We start from the raw sequence: 8,288 nt of genomic DNA on the forward strand, positions 1-8,288 counted from the left end.
AAGGATGGGAATGGAATTTCAATAGAGGTAACTCAATATCGTGGTTTTATTGGTTCACTGTTATATCTTACTGCCAGTAGACTTGATATTATGTTTGCTGTCTGCATTTGTGCAAGATTTTAATCTAACCATAAGCAGTCACATTACATTGCTGCTAAGCGTATATTGAAATATTTGAAGGGCACTCAAAATGTCGGCTTATGGTATTCCAATGATTCTTCTTTCAATCTTATTGGATATTCAGATGCTGATTATGCAGGTTGCAAATTAGATAGAAAAAGCACAAGTGATTTTTGTCAATTTTTTGGTGATAGGCTAATCTCCTGGTTTAGTAAAAAGCAGACTTCCATAGCTACGTCTACTGCAGAAGCAGAATATCTTGCTGCTGGAAGTTGCTGCTCTCAAATTCTTTGGATACAACAACAACTTAAAGACTATAGAGTTCAAGGTTATGAATCACCCATCTTCTGTGACAATACAAGTGCTATAGCAATCACGCGAAATCCAGTACTTCATTCCAGAACAAAGCACATAGATATCAGACATTATTTCATTAGAGATCATGTGCAGAAGAAGGACATTCTTCTGGAATACGTTTCTACTGATCAACAAGCAGCAGATATCTTTACAAAGCCTCTGCCTGAGAATAAGTTTTCCTATTTTCGCAATGTTCTTGGTTTAATTGATTTAACTTAAGTATATTGTTGATATGAGTTTGTTGGCTATTATCAGTTGCCTGTTACTCAACTCATATCAGTCTGTTTATAAGAAAAAGAAGACAATTTGTGGCAACTACTGATATTTTTTTAAGAATAGAATTGATGTCTTACAACTTGATTCAAACTTATTTCTACAGCATCTTGCCACATTCTAAACCAGTTGTTCTAATCATGACTTCTAATATTCCGTAAGTTGTTGGAATTAGCAATTATATCCAGCAACTCCCTCTCTCTTGACAGCAGCATGTGGTTCAGCACATCATCCTTAACCAGCTCGGATATGTGATCCACTCAAGCAAGCCTCTTGAATGTTCTTGCAAGTGACTTCTGTTGGAAACTAAATTCCGGCGTTTGACAAAATATGAATCAACTGAAAATACGAACCAACTTATCGAGTAAACTGAACTCAGCAACTGGACTTAATAACTGAAATTAACTAACTGATCAGTTGGAAATTGATCAACTGACTGATCAGTTGGAAACTGATCAGTTGATATATTCAGCCGTATGCTAAGCACCCTTAAACTGAACATATCTCGGGAAAGAACAATCAACCGTCAAGAGACATAGAAGATTGCAACGCCACACTTCAATCAATACAGCTTAGAAAAACGCATTTCGGCGAAAGAAATTAAGACGCCGCATCACAATAAATGAAGCAAACAATGTCAGAGGAATAATCAAGTAGAAATCAACGGATACAAAGATTCAAATTCATCCCAAGTTACCGTTGGAGAAAAGAAGCTTATAAATATGACAGAAGAACAGCTGAAAGAAAAGAAGGAGCGAACACTATTCAAAATCTTGCTGTCACTCTGTCAAAATCTCAGCTCACTCTTACTTGATATATTCGTAGCAGTTAAGGCTACAATTTGAGCTCACTAGCAAGTTGTAATAATCGTTGAAATTCGATAGTGCTAAGATCAGTTACGCACTGAGAACATTCTGTAATACTAAGAGTTTCAGTCTTTGGCAGTGATAAGTCCAAACTGAAGTGGGTCAGTACAATTCTTGTATTTGATCAAAGTCTTTTAGTGGATATCCTATCCTTGAGATAGAAGGGGTGACGTAGGAGTAATTAAATTCTCCGAACATCCAGAAACAACCCTTGCCTACTTTATTTCAGTTTCGTATTCTATCTTTCAGTCAGTTATTTTCCGCAACTACTTTAGTTTAACTGATTGTTATTGACCAACAAGATTCCGAGAATCAGTTTGTCATCAAACTGAACTCAAAATTAGAAAAGACCAGTTTTAACTGTGAGTGTTTATTCAACCCCCCCTTCTAAACACTTTTTATACGTTAATCGATCCTATCAAGTGGTATCAGAGCGGTTGAATCTTGTTCTTGAATACTTTTGATTTATAAACTTGCCAGCATGACTTCATTCAACAAAATTCCCATGTTCTCCAGAGAAGAATTTGATGATTGAAAAATCAGAATGCAGGCTCATTTGGCTGCACAAGATGATGACATGTGGTATGTCATAACTGATAGACCCATGAAGATTCTAAAAGCAAATACAGTATTTGCCATAACAGAAGGGGCACTACAAAGAATAGAAAAGCCCGGAGATGAATGGACAACTGAAGACAAAAGAAAAGCAAATCTTGACAATGTGGCTAAAGAAATTCTGTACAAAACGCTGGACAAAGTAACTTTCAGAAAAATAAATATGTGTAAAACAGCCAAAGAAATTTGGGAAAAGCTGATCCAGCTGTGTGAAGGAAATGATCAAACCAAAGAAAATAAACTTTCTGTTGCTGTTCAAAAGTTTGATAACATCAAAATGAAAGCAGGAGAATCAATGCACGAGTATGATGAAAGAGTAAGCAGTGTGATCAATGAGTTAAATGCACTTGGAAAAGTGTATACCAACAAAGAGATTGCACTAAAGATAATGAGAGGTCTTCCCAAGGAATGGGATGTCAAAACCATGGCAATGAGGGAGTCCAAAGATCTAAACCAGATTGAACTTCATGATTTATTTGCTGATTTAAAGGCTTACGAGTTCGAGCTGCAGACCAGAGAAGGAGAACCATCCACCCCTGCAGTCACAACTGTTCTAGCTGCTGTCAGAACTGAACCAATCAGTTCAGTCGAAAAATCTGCTGATCAGTTGAGTAATGATGCTATGTCATTGTTCATCAAAAAATTTGGAAAGTTCATGAGAAAGAATCAAGGGAACTTCCAGAAGCCATACCAAAGGAACAATTCCAAAGATGAACCAAATTCCTATAACTGTGGCAAATCAGGTCACTTTATTACTGATTGTCCTAAACCCAAGAAGGACAGTCAAGGCTCAACTGATAGAAGAAAGAAATCATATGAACACAAAAGAAGACCCAAGGAAGATAAGAAGGTCTTCAGAAAGAAACATGAAGTACTCTTAGCTGAAGAAAACAAATCCAAATGGGCAGAAACTGGCAGTGAGGAGTCAGAACCAGAAAGCTCATACAGCTCCAGTGATGATGAGGAAGTCAAGTGTTTGATGGCTAATGATGCAGAAGAAGAGTCATCTAGCCAACAGGTATTTGATTTCAGTTCAACTGATTTTACACGAGAAGAACTCATTCTAACACTACATGAAATGGTAAATGAGTATCAAAAACTTGCATCATCATTTGAAAAAATCAAAGCAAAGCAAACTGATCCCACAGACAATAAAACCAAAACTGATGAATCAGTTGATGGGTTGAGTCTAAAAAGGGAGATTGCTGAGTTAAAAGCAGAGAGAAATAAAAATCAGTCATTAATCCAGAAGTTGATGCTTGAAAACTCAAAACAGATTGAGCTCATTTAGTCTTGGAACAATTCATCAACTGCACTAAGTGAGATGCAAAATTCACAAAAATCAGTTTCTGATAAAACGGGTTTAGGGTTCAACACTCAAGGAGAAACGTATCAAAATAATACTCAACCAAAGCTAACAATAGACAAAGGGAAATACATTCACTTTGTCAAATCAGCAGTGGTACAAGAACAAATTGAGCCCAGTAAACTGATTGAGCAACCTACTGAGAATATGAACAAGGCTAGAAGATATGGGATTGGTTATATTCTAAAATTCTCAACTGATTCACAAAGTCAGTCATCAAAGAGATTTTTCAAAAACTATTCGAATGGCTATTCCAATTACTATAACTGCAAGCCAGTTCAGAAGAGATATAGACTTAACAATCAGTTGAATAAAGCTAAAACACATATTGTATCATCCGTACACTACACAAGCACACAAAAGCCGAGAAAGACCATTTGGAATATAGCTACTGAAAAGTCTGTTAGACTAATCCAAGTATGGGTTCCTAAAGGACTAATCAATTCAGGACCCAAATAGATGAGGGTACCAAATTATATTATGTGTGTGACTGCAGGTAACAGGTACAAACAAGAACTCAATATGGTATTTGGACAGTGGATGTTCGCGACATATGACAGGAGATGAAAGTGCGCTATCTCAACTGATCAAATACAGTGGTCCAAATATCAGTTTTGGGGACAATTCCAAAGGTAGAACTGTGGGTAAGGGTAAGCATATCCACGGTAACTTTACTTTTAAAGATGCTCTATTAGTAGAAAACCTGAAGTATAACTTGATCAGCATCAGTTAGTTATGCGACAGTGGATTCTCAGTACATTTTGACAAAAACTCATGTTCAGTCAAAATTACAACTGATGAAATCATACTAACTGGCAAACGTTGTGGAAACACATATAAAGTCAGTTGGAATGATCAAACTTATGCACCAGTTTGTTTTATTGCTTCCAAATCATCTAAAAACTGGTTGTGGCACAAGAGACTAAGTCATCTAAATTTTAAATCCATTGCCTATCTGAGTAAACATGATCTTATAACTGGTTTGCCCAAAATAGAATTTTCAAAAGAAAAACTTTGCTCAGCATGTCAGTATGGTAAACAAGTACGATCTTCTTTTAAAAACAAGGGTTGTAAATCTTCATCCCGATGCTTAGAACTGTTGCACATGGATCTCTTGGGTCCTATACCAGTCATGAGTTTAGGGGGAATGAAATATACCTTGGTAGTCGTAGATGATTTTTCAATATTTACTTGGGTTATTTTTCTCAAATCTAAAGACCATACTGCTTCACAACTGATAAAGCTCTTCAAAAGACTTTTAAATGAAAAATCAGTTGGAATTGATCGAATCAGATCAGATCGAGGAACTGAATTCATCAATCAAACACTTTCAAATTTTCTAGAGAATGCTGGAATTAAGCATGAGCTCTCAGCAGCCAGAACTCCTCAGCAAAATGCTGTAGCTGAGAGAAGAAATCGGACCCTTAAAGAAGCTGCTAGAACAATGCTTGCTGATTCTGGTATTTCTCAAAGGTTTTGGGCAGAGGCAGTAAATACTGCATGTTATACTCAGAACAGATCAATGATTAATAAGAATCATATGAAAACACCATATGAGATTTGGCATGGAAGAAAAAGTATAATTACTTGTTTCAAAATATTCGGCTGCAGATGTTTTATCCTTGATAATGGTAAAAATTATTTAAAAGCGTTTGATGCTAATCTGCAGAGGGAATATTTCTTAGATACTCATCAGTTAGTATAGCTTATAGAGTCTTCAACAAGAAAACCCTAAATGTTGAAGAATCTGTTGATGTTGATTTCGATGAAACTGAACTAACTAATAAGCCAACTGATCAAGTTGAGCTAGTTGATCGATTTACAGATATCAGTTTGGAGGATGATGATGAAAAAGACAATCATATTAATCAAAACAATCTCCAAACACCCAAACCAGAAGTGTCAGATCAATCAGCTGAACCAAAAGCAATTCCTAATGATCAGTTGAGAGAGCATAATGATAACATTCAAATACCAGTTGACGAAGCACCAACTGAGACTGAAAACTGTGTTCAGTTACCAACTGAAGAAATTGCTGATACAACAAATACTGAGTACAGATGGAGAAAATCACATCCACATGAGCTGGTAATAGGAAATCCATTTGATCCAGTAAAAACTCGCAATCAAATGCTAAATTTATTTATCTATTCAGCTTTTGTCTCACAACTAGAACCAAAGAAAACTGATGAAGCTCTTGCTGATCCTAACTGGGTAAATGCAATGCAAGAAGAGCTAAATCAGTTCACTCATAACATGTCTGGAACTTAGTTCCAAGACCAGTTTCAAAAACTGTTATAGGTACAAAATGGGTGTACATGAATAAACTGAACGAGGATGGTTCAGTTGTGCGCAATAAAGCGAGACTAGTAGCACAAGGATATAGGCAAGAGGAAGGAATTGACTATGATGAGACATATGCTCCAGTTGCAAGAATGGAAGCAATCAGAATGTTTCTTGCTTATGCATCATACAAGAACTTCAAAGTCTATCAAATGGATGTCAAAAGTGTATTCTTAAATGGTCAACTACAAGAGGAAGTATATGTTGAACAACCTCCAGGTTTTGTAAATCACAACTTTCCTGATCATGTATATCATTTGAACAAAGCCTTATATGGTCTTAAACAAGCTCCCAGAGCTTGGTACGAAACTATATCAAAATTTCTAACTGATCATGATTTTTCTGTTGGATCAGTTGATAAGACCTTGTTCAAATTTACTAAGAATGATCACATTTTATTAGTTCAAATTTATGTTGATGATATCATATTTGGGTTAACTAACCCCAAATTATGCGAGAAATTTGCTAAGCTTGTGAAGGCCCTCGAACTACTTTCTTGAAAATTTGCGGAAAAATTAAAAATTTTCTTTTTAAAAGAACTAAAATGGCCTCATTCATAAAATCACTGGTGAATCAAGTTCAATATTTCAAAATATTGCAGCGGAAGAAAATCAAAGTTTTGCCAACAACAACGATTTAAAAATATCCAACAACTGATAAAAATTGTTTGCGAAGAAAATAACAACTGCTGCTCTGAGGTCCTCGGGTGCCACTACTGCCGACCCAAGCTGGCTCACTGGTCCCCGCCCTCGGCCCTGGCCTCATCAGTACCTACAACAATCAAGTCTAGTGAGCCTAAAGACTCAGCATGCATAAATCACAGGTAACGAGTAAAAATCTGAATTTAAAATATGCATGTGATAAAATATCCTGTCCTGAGGCATACTGAAAATAATCTGTACTGAGCAATTATAATATGTGCATAACTGAACTGGAAATCACTGTAAAAATATTTGCTCCTTGGAGCCTGTACTGAAATAACTGATAAAATTTTCTGTTGAGATTATGTTTTACGCCTGTGGCCACTGCACTAAGCTGAACTGATCGGTAACTGGCTACCGGGGAGGTCGAAACTGAACTGAGCTGGCCGGTCACTGGCGACCGGGTGGTACCATACTGAACTGATCGGTCACTGCCGACCGTATAAAATAACACTCCCACATAGTGAATGAACCACAAGCCATATCGCATAAATCTCAAAAATAATCATTTTCTATTTAATGCACGTAAAATAATTAACTAGCGTAATGAAAATTCCTGTAATTTTACCAACTGGATTGGATTGGATCGTTCCCAGGCTTGCTGCAACCTAACTGTGCCATGAAAAATATGCAATAGCTTAAACTTAACCAACTATGCAATTTACGTTCAAAAGATGCGACTATGACGCCTAATGACTTCGCATTTAATCATGACTCCGAACCAACCTGAACTGACACCGAACCGACGTATAGTCATGATTAAAATACGCTGAAAAATCATAAAATAATGCTCCTAAAATGATAGGGTCGAAATCTAGGTGGAATGGAGGCCAAAACACGAAACGCTCTTTCGAGAGTCAATTTGGCACATTGCACCGTAAATTCTCGTACGACCTCAAAAATGATCCAAATGACGAACGGTCAAAAACATGACCTTCCTAACTCAATGAGGCACTGTCCAGTCCAAGGCCATGGGCTAAAAGCCAACCAAGAACTCGAACGACGCTTCTGAACAGCAGCATACTTGCTGTCAAAAATACAGCAGCTGCGCACTACAAGACTTGCATTGGTTTCGAGACTATCGGCCATTAGTGGCGTGAACCACCGACCAGAGACTCTTACCAACATCCCAAGGAATGATTTGAACCATGGCTAAGGGCCCTAGGCCAGCCACAATCCGCATCACACCAAATCTTAACCGAAGGGTCCAACCGAGAGCAACGTGCATGCGTGTGTAGTGTTTATGCTATGATCGATGTCTTGCGTCGTTCCAGTGGCCATTTGATTGACCATGGCACGATCTAGACATCTAGGAGCATGATATGAACCGTGGCTAAGGGCCATAGGCCAACCAAGATCCACACCAAGCCACAAAAGAAACGAACCATATGCTGAAAAATGGAAGGGCCGAATGGGGAAAGGGGCTGTTTTCACGTTTTGATTAAAAACCGATGAACCATGGACCAAGCCACCAAAAGGGCGACTTAGTCACGTCTTAGACATGCTCGGAAAGTGATCCAACCATGGCTATAGGCCCTTGGGGCAGCCAAGATCAGATCCAACCCCTTGACACAAAACTGAAATTTCGAACCACATTTTTCTGCACCTAAGGGACTTGCTGTCATTCTGAATTTCCAGCAAGCATGG

Source organism: Primulina tabacum, unplaced genomic scaffold (assembly GCF_025594145.1).
Source record: "Primulina tabacum isolate GXHZ01 unplaced genomic scaffold, ASM2559414v2 Contig568, whole genome shotgun sequence".
Classification (NCBI taxonomy): Eukaryota; Viridiplantae; Streptophyta; class Magnoliopsida; order Lamiales; family Gesneriaceae; genus Primulina; species Primulina tabacum.